The following is a 7,869-nucleotide window of genomic DNA, read 5'->3' as shown; positions in this document are numbered from 1 at the left end:
TTTATCTCTCAGTAAAAGTTCCCAGAACTTAGTCCTCTTTTGTATTTCACAGCACCTGCTAAGTGTTTTTTGTTTTGTTTTGTTTCCCTGGTAGAAGTGTAAAACATTAGTAGAATATGAGGAAGTTAGGTTCTAGAGTTGAGTGGTAGCATGGTGGTAGCTCCATCCTAGCCACCTCCATGATATGCATGAGGTCTCATAGATTAAAAATGGAGAGGAGAGTGTAGCTAAAAGCACACAAAAAGTTGCAAGTATTTTCAAAGTATATTCTGTCCAAATCTCCAGTTATACTAGTTGATTTGTAGAGCTGTCCTTAGTCTCTCTTCTCTTTTCCACCTCGAATCATCCTCCTCACATTTTTGGGTACTGTCTCAAGAGTATTTTCCAACAGTAAGTCTTCTAGAAGATTGGAGGTCCATGTGACCTTGGTTTGCCTGAGGACACTAAATATGAAATGATTTCAGTATCTACATGTGCATTCTATTTCAACAATGAGTTAGGAAGAAAACAGACTAGCATAATAGTTCTACCACCAAGCTATGTAATTAGACAGGACATGATTCAAATCTGAAATCTTGCATTTTGAGACCAAGTGATCTTAGACAAACAGTTAAGCTTAGTAAGTCTCTGTTGTCTTACCTATAAAAAATGAATAAATGTATTAATCCATGAACTGGAAGGAAGGATTCAATTATGCAATGTAAAGCACTTAGCAACAGTACCCAGAACATTGTAAGTACTTGTTAAAAAGAAGCAATAGATACTGTAGTGATTTGAGAGATGATTTGAGCTGTTGAAAATTTCACAGTGTATTCAGTTGAATTGAGAACTATGTGCATATTGCAACATTTTGTGGAGTAATTACAATTACAGTAATTGTCTACAGGACTTTAGTGACACGATGAATTAATTTTGTCAATTGACTTTAGTAATATATCGATGACATATTATCAATGTAAATATTTGCTCTTTAGAATATGATAAGCCTTTAAAAGTGTTACATTTATATCCTAAAATATATATTTATTATATATTAGAAGGTTGATATGACGTGGGGGGAGCGAAATACACAAGAAATATAAAGAAAATGTGGAACTAATTTTGCTTTCTTTTCAACATCAAGGTGAAAGGGGATATTATTAATCTCTTTAATTACCCTCTGCCAAGCCAAAACATGATTTATTACCTTGTATTTACATATCATACTCCTGAACTTTGTGCAAGTGTAATATTCCCAAATAAAAAAGTAAATGACCTTTCAACTTTTACATTGTGTATCTGTAATGGAAATGCAGCATCTTCTCTGTTAATATATAGTTTGTGTATATTTCAGTAATTGCAGTACCCTGAAAGATATTTTTGTTTTTCGTTGTCATTCTAAGTAAACAATGACTTCCAAATTCCCTGGCAAAATTTACCATCCAATGGGTTTAGTCTTTAGGCATTTATTTTAGATTCTAGATATTTTAGATTTAAACATTAGAGTAGGAACTAATTGGGACCCCGTTAATTCTTACAAGATACAATCTGACCTCAATTCAAATCCAAGCTATTGATCCACTTAAAATATAAAGCACATTGTTTAGTAGATTAACTGGTAACTAGTTACTGTCTTTTAGACATTTATTACGGCGAAATTGCACTTACAATGATAAAAGGTCAGGAAGTCTGTTAATGCTATGTGCATAATACCTGTACTTAATTTAGTATTATAAATGTTTTTAATTGGAAGAACAATTTTGAAGTGTTGCCTTGTTTTATAGTTGATGGCTTATCAGATAGCCATTTTGTTCCAATATTTTTTCTGCTTTGAGCAAGTATTCTACAGTTATCTATTCACCAGAAGCTAATGAAATCTCTTTAGAGAGTGTAGTGTCCTGTGACTATTGGTGTTATTTTTTGTAATGTTTATATTACTGGCTTCATGTATTAATCTTATACTTTATTTCTGTAGTGGTTCATCCCACCCCTGTCTATAATGTATGTGTACAATGAAGGGGTATTTGATGATCAGAAAGCCTACCCAGCTGTTCGTGTGGTTGCAACAGTGAAGCAGGTTCATTTTCACTTAATTAGATCAGCAAATCTCACTGGATCAGAAAGATTTAGCTGATTTGCTATGCTGAGAAATGGTTTTTCTTGCTTACAGCCTAGCCATTTACAATTTCCTTTTATCCATTAATTATCACTTTTTAAAATCCTTTAACTTAGTAGAAACACAATGTCACTAGACATTCACATTGACTTGGTATGTGAATTGATGATTTCCCATAGAATTCACGGACTTAAAATTTATAAAGCAAAAATGTTTGGGATCAGACAGAAATAACAAGGTGTTGGTGGGGATGTAGGTCATACATTGCCTGTGGGGATGTGAAATGGTATAGCCACTTTGGAGAACAGTTTGGTTGTTTCTTATAAAGTGAAACATATATTTATTATATACCTCAGGGAGTCTACTTTTAAGAATCTACCCTAGTAAAAGGGAATGTATTTCCACATGAAGACTTGCATGCAAATGTTTATGGTAGCATTACTGTTAATAACCGAAAAAGTGGAAACAATTTAAATGCTCATCAACTGAATAGATAAACAAATGTGTTATAGTTATGTAACAGAATACTATTCAACAATAAAAAGAAACAAGTTATTGCTGTATGCTACAATATGAATGAGCTTCAAAAATATTATCCTATTCAAGAAAGAATCAGGTACAAAAGACATTTTTAGACACGTGACTAATTCCAGAAATATTTTCGAGTTAGAACAAGTAGGGGATGATAACAAACAAGACTTGTGGATAACTTCTAAAATATGGCCAAAGAACGAAAAATAGACGTTGAACCTTTTCTATTTTTTTTTTTTTTTTTTTGAGATGGAGTCTCACTCCGTCGCCCAGGCTGGAGTGCAGTAGCACGCTCATGGCCACCCCAGCGTCGACCTGCTGGGCTCAGGCGAACCTTCTACTTCAGCCTTCCAAGTGGGTGGAACTACAGGCATGTGCTACCTTGCCCGGTTAATTTTTGTGTGTGTGTGTGTGTAGAGGCGAGGTCTTGCCAAGTTGCCCAGGCTGGTCTCGAGCCCATTTTAAGAGATGGAGAAGACAATGAAAGGTAGAGGCACTCGGGAAGGCAAGAAGTTTGAGATGCCCTGCAAGGATCCATTCAGGTGAGAAGTCACATATGCAGAAGTTGAATGTAAGAGCCTCCAGCTGTGAGAGGTGGTCAGGGCTGGAAATACATAGCTGGTATTTAAAGCTATAATCCTATTATTGTAAATAATGTATAGATGGAAAGGAACACTGAACCTTAGGACAAACTAGCATGTAGAAGCCATAAGAAGAGAAGAAACCAACAGTAAATGAGAGGAAGGAGTGGACAGAAAGGTAAAACCAAGGGCTTATAGTGAATAAAACAAAGACAAGACATTTTAATGGAATGGAAGAGAATAAATATAACCATAAAAGAGCAGAATACTGCTACATTTATTTTAATTGATTAATGTGTATTTAATTATTTCTTTCTGGTAAATGTATTCTGCTAATTAAGCTTTACATTTTGGCTTCTTTTAATTTAACAGAAGCATTTCCTTTGCATCCATAATGATGATGCCATAAGCCCCTGTTCTAGAAATAAATCATCATATGCAATGATTATTACAGCAAGTATTTGAAAATTCAAAGCGCCTACATTACAAAAGTCTCACCAGTCTAAAGCTTCTCAACAAATTATCAGTTCCCTTATTTACATAATATATTCAAGAAAATGTGCCAGTGTGACAATAAAGCAATTCCTGTAGAGAGGGCAAAGAACAGGTGAGAGTCTTAAAATTGTGAAGTCTACTATTACAAAAAATTTGTCTTAAATGTTCATTAATTTAAATTTTTTACATTAAAATGTATAAAAATGAAAACTACTGGAATTTTTATCTTTCCACACATAATTTTTCAATTACCTGCTGTCTAAACATGTAACTAAATTGCTATCATGGGTCAAAAAGCCAGTAAACAAATGCACTCAGAGGGAAAAAGTGTACTATCTTTTTGTTTCAGTTCTTTTCTCTGTGCCTGGCTTAGAATGCCTGTTCCCCTCTTGTTTACCCTCAGAATCAAGTAAGGGTCACTGTGGATCAAGGACAAGTCACCTGATGCCCAGTCCATTTCTTACTCCTTTGTTCAGTTCTTAAAGAGTTAGTCACTGAAATTGAATGATTTATATGAAAGTGTTACATCTTTCTCATTTTCAACCATCTGAGCTGCTATCAGTAACTGAACAAGAAATAACCATTGCTAACTTTGATGAATTATGATATGAATTCACAAACTCTACCTACTTATTATTGGGCAACAGATGTGCTTATGAGAATGTATATGCAAAAAAGACAGAAAGTAGTCACCAATGAAAATAAAAAACAGGAGAACCCAGAAAGTAAATTCCATGCTAGAATGTGATATTTCCTTGTGTCATAAGTGTTTTCTCCATAACCCACTCCAAAATAAACTTACTCTATGAATTATGTGTTTTTGTTTGGCAGAATACATTTTCTAGAATATATATATATAAATGACCCTTATAGCTCCTTGGAGAAGTGTTTGATTTTAGGGTTGGGGTAGGAAATATAAGATGAGCCTGGAGTGTCTAGTAGTGCCAGAGAATAAGAAATTGCTAAAGAAGAAAAATATGAGACATGTCAAAAAGACATAGGAGTTAACTTCAAAGAGCTCCCAATGGCCTATCCTGGATCATTTTGATAAACAAAATAAATTATGACAATATTTTACTATAACTCAAAAAATAAAATAAAATCTCTGAGTCAATATTAACATAAATAAATGACTGTATAAATAAATATGAGAGAAGGGATGAATCTTCCTTAAAGAAGAACCCCAAATAATGTATGTGGATATATCCCCTTTAGGGAGTATGGCTTAATTCCCATCCTACTGAGTATGGACTGGATTTCATCTCTGGTTTCCAAAGAGTAGAATATGGAAAATAAAAAAGAAACATTACAGTGAAGAAATCTGGCAGTGATCAAAATTAACATCACCAATGAAAAGTCATGTTGATGGCAAGCACCCTCTGAGATGATGCAATGAGCAGGCCACTTCACCCCTGTAATATTCTTTCTTCAAAGGAATAACACCAATCTAATCATGAGAAAACACTAGGAAGCTCAGACTGAGGGCTACAAAACATGTGACCAGCACTCTTCAAAACTGTCAAGGTCATGAAAAACAAAGAGAATCTAAGAATCAAAAGGAGTCAAAGGAGATTTGATGACTAAATGTAGTGTAGCATCTTGAGTGGAATCCTAAAACAGAAAGAGAACATTAATCTAAAAAAATTAAATTAATCCAAATATGTCTTTAGTCTAGCTAATAAGATTGTACCAATATTAATTTCTTAGATTTAAAAAACGTACTCTGATTATGTAATATGTTACTTGACGAAGTTGAGTAAAAACTGTATGAAAACTTTATTTGCAACTTTTACATAAATCTAAAATTATTCACAATAGAAGGCTTACTAAAAGAATATTGCTCTTATATAATGTAAAAATAGAAATTTGTAAAGAAAATCAGAAAAGTACTTTATTTAGTGTTCTCTGGAGATAAAGCCTGGTTGGGAGTGAAGAAAGTAGGATGGGGAGGGGCAAAGGTGCTTTCTCAGGCCAAGACTAGCCTGTCTTCATCACAGTGAGTGGTTTTGGGGCATGAATTACCCTCATACAGATGTTACCACGTTTGATCAAGGGGGTTGGTCTTTCATATGCCCCATATCAGTTAGGTAGTCACTGACTGTTGCCCCACCTGGGAGGTCATGATATTTCTGGAAAGATGGCATCCACCACTTACAAGCAACTCTCTAGAGAAGGCAAGTGGCTATAAGCTCTTAGATACAACATTTATAGCAGTGAGTGAAAGGCTCCCCAAAGTGCTAAAGTGGGTCTGGGCAGGGCACACGTTGCTCTGCTGACATAGTTTTGTCTTATGAAATTCAATTCATCCAGGCACAGCATCTCCAAAATCCTGTTTGGCTGCAATTTTATGACAGAAATTTACAAGAGGACAGTGGGGCAAACAAGGGCTTCTATGGCTGCAGGTGATTTCGATGTTATAACTGATTCTCATCATCTTTCTTCCTCATCTACTTCACATTTTACATTCCCCTCTCACTCACTGAATACTCTTACTGGTGTAGGTGGCTTATCTGGTCAAGTGACCCAAATCCTTACCCTTGAGTGGACTGAATACTTGGTAAAATCTTATCAGATATTGGTTGAAGTAATTGCCTTTAGAGTCAAAAATCAGGGAGGAAAAATGCAGCTCGATTATTTGCTTATTTTTGCTCAACAGATTAACATGATTTAATAAATACAATGAACCAAAGAGATGTTTTGCAGAATATTTACATATCAAGACACCTTAAGACCATATGGCTAGCAGAAGATTTAACTTCCTGGAAGAGGCAGCTCCCAGCTGAGGGCAATATCCAAAGAGGATACAGGTATGCCTAAAAAGAGAGTGGTTGGGGGATGGGTGGACGGGAAACTGAGAAGGACACCAATTATACCTACAAAGAACTACATGAACAAAAAGAAGGTAAAGAAAAACACAAAGACACAAGAGAAAGAAAAGCCACCCATGAATTAAAATAGAGAAGATATTTTAGGTTAATGACTGACAATTAATTTGTTATAATCCCAAAAAAGAAAGAAGCCATTTGCTTGTGGTTCAGTGATCCATGACAAATTTCATGAGGTTTCATTTATGTTTACACTTGTAAAATGTGGATTGCATATGACATCAGTTTAATGCTGATAACTGGAATAAAATATCAGATACATGATAAACATTGAGACTTTAAAAATTGTTCAGTTTTCTAGTTGTAAATATTTTGTATTTTGGAAATCATGTTGCAAAGAAAAGCTCATATTATCAAACCATATTTTAAAGTGTTTAATACTGAGATCAAAAAACGTTTTTCCAAGGTTATACAAAATTCAGCCCTGAGAGAATTCCTTATAACTTATATAGTTTGTCTTGATGGGTACATCACTTGAAGGACCACTAATTGAGGAGAAAGGCTCAGTTCTCTGTACATTATAACCATTCATAACATTGAAAAAGATAATACAACAGTAAAGTGTTGAAATGTACATGGCTTGGCCCTATGATGGGATTTTGTTTGGTGAGTAATTTTAGAGTTAAAGATGAGTTTTACTGTAGTTCTTACTGGTCACTTAAGTAAGCCTCATTAGATAGTATGCATGAGCTCTATTGGAGCAGCTGGGATTTTGTGAGTGTTAGCAAAGGACTTTGCAAAGCTTTCTATAACAGCTGGGCCACAGTAAGCACTTGGACTGATGACACGCTGTCAGAAGGGAGATTGCACAAATTCAAGCCTAAATCCAAAGAGGACGTTTGTATTTCTTCCCATTCTTTTGTGTGTCTGCCTTTGCCATGAGAGGAACATGCCATGGTCATCATCTCGCAAGAAGGATAGAAGATATGTGGAGTTGAACCAACCCAGCGGTTGTAGCCTGAAGCAGAGCTGCTCAGTTGAGCCCAGCCTAGATCAACCAGACTACAGCTGATCTGCAGATCCATAAAAATAAATGCTTATTTCTGTATGCCTCTGCGATTCAGTGTTTATTGTTCATGTAGCAATCACTAACCGCATCACTGATTTTGCCCATGTCCATTCTCCACACTGATCTCTTGCTATGGACCTAAGTTTCCTTTTTCCCTTCTCTTTCAACCCTGGGCCTTCTGATCTTCACCATCTCTTCTGACTACCCAAGACTTAGACCTGAATGTGTATCAGTTGCATCTATGAGTCTCCATAGGAATCAGTTGAAGAACTG

Source organism: Carlito syrichta, unplaced genomic scaffold (genome assembly GCF_000164805.1).
Source record: "Carlito syrichta isolate Samal-C Ts95f unplaced genomic scaffold, Tarsius_syrichta-2.0.1 Scaffold132233, whole genome shotgun sequence".
Taxonomy (NCBI): domain Eukaryota; kingdom Metazoa; phylum Chordata; class Mammalia; order Primates; family Tarsiidae; genus Carlito; species Carlito syrichta.
Note: the sequence above shows the minus strand (reverse complement) of the source record.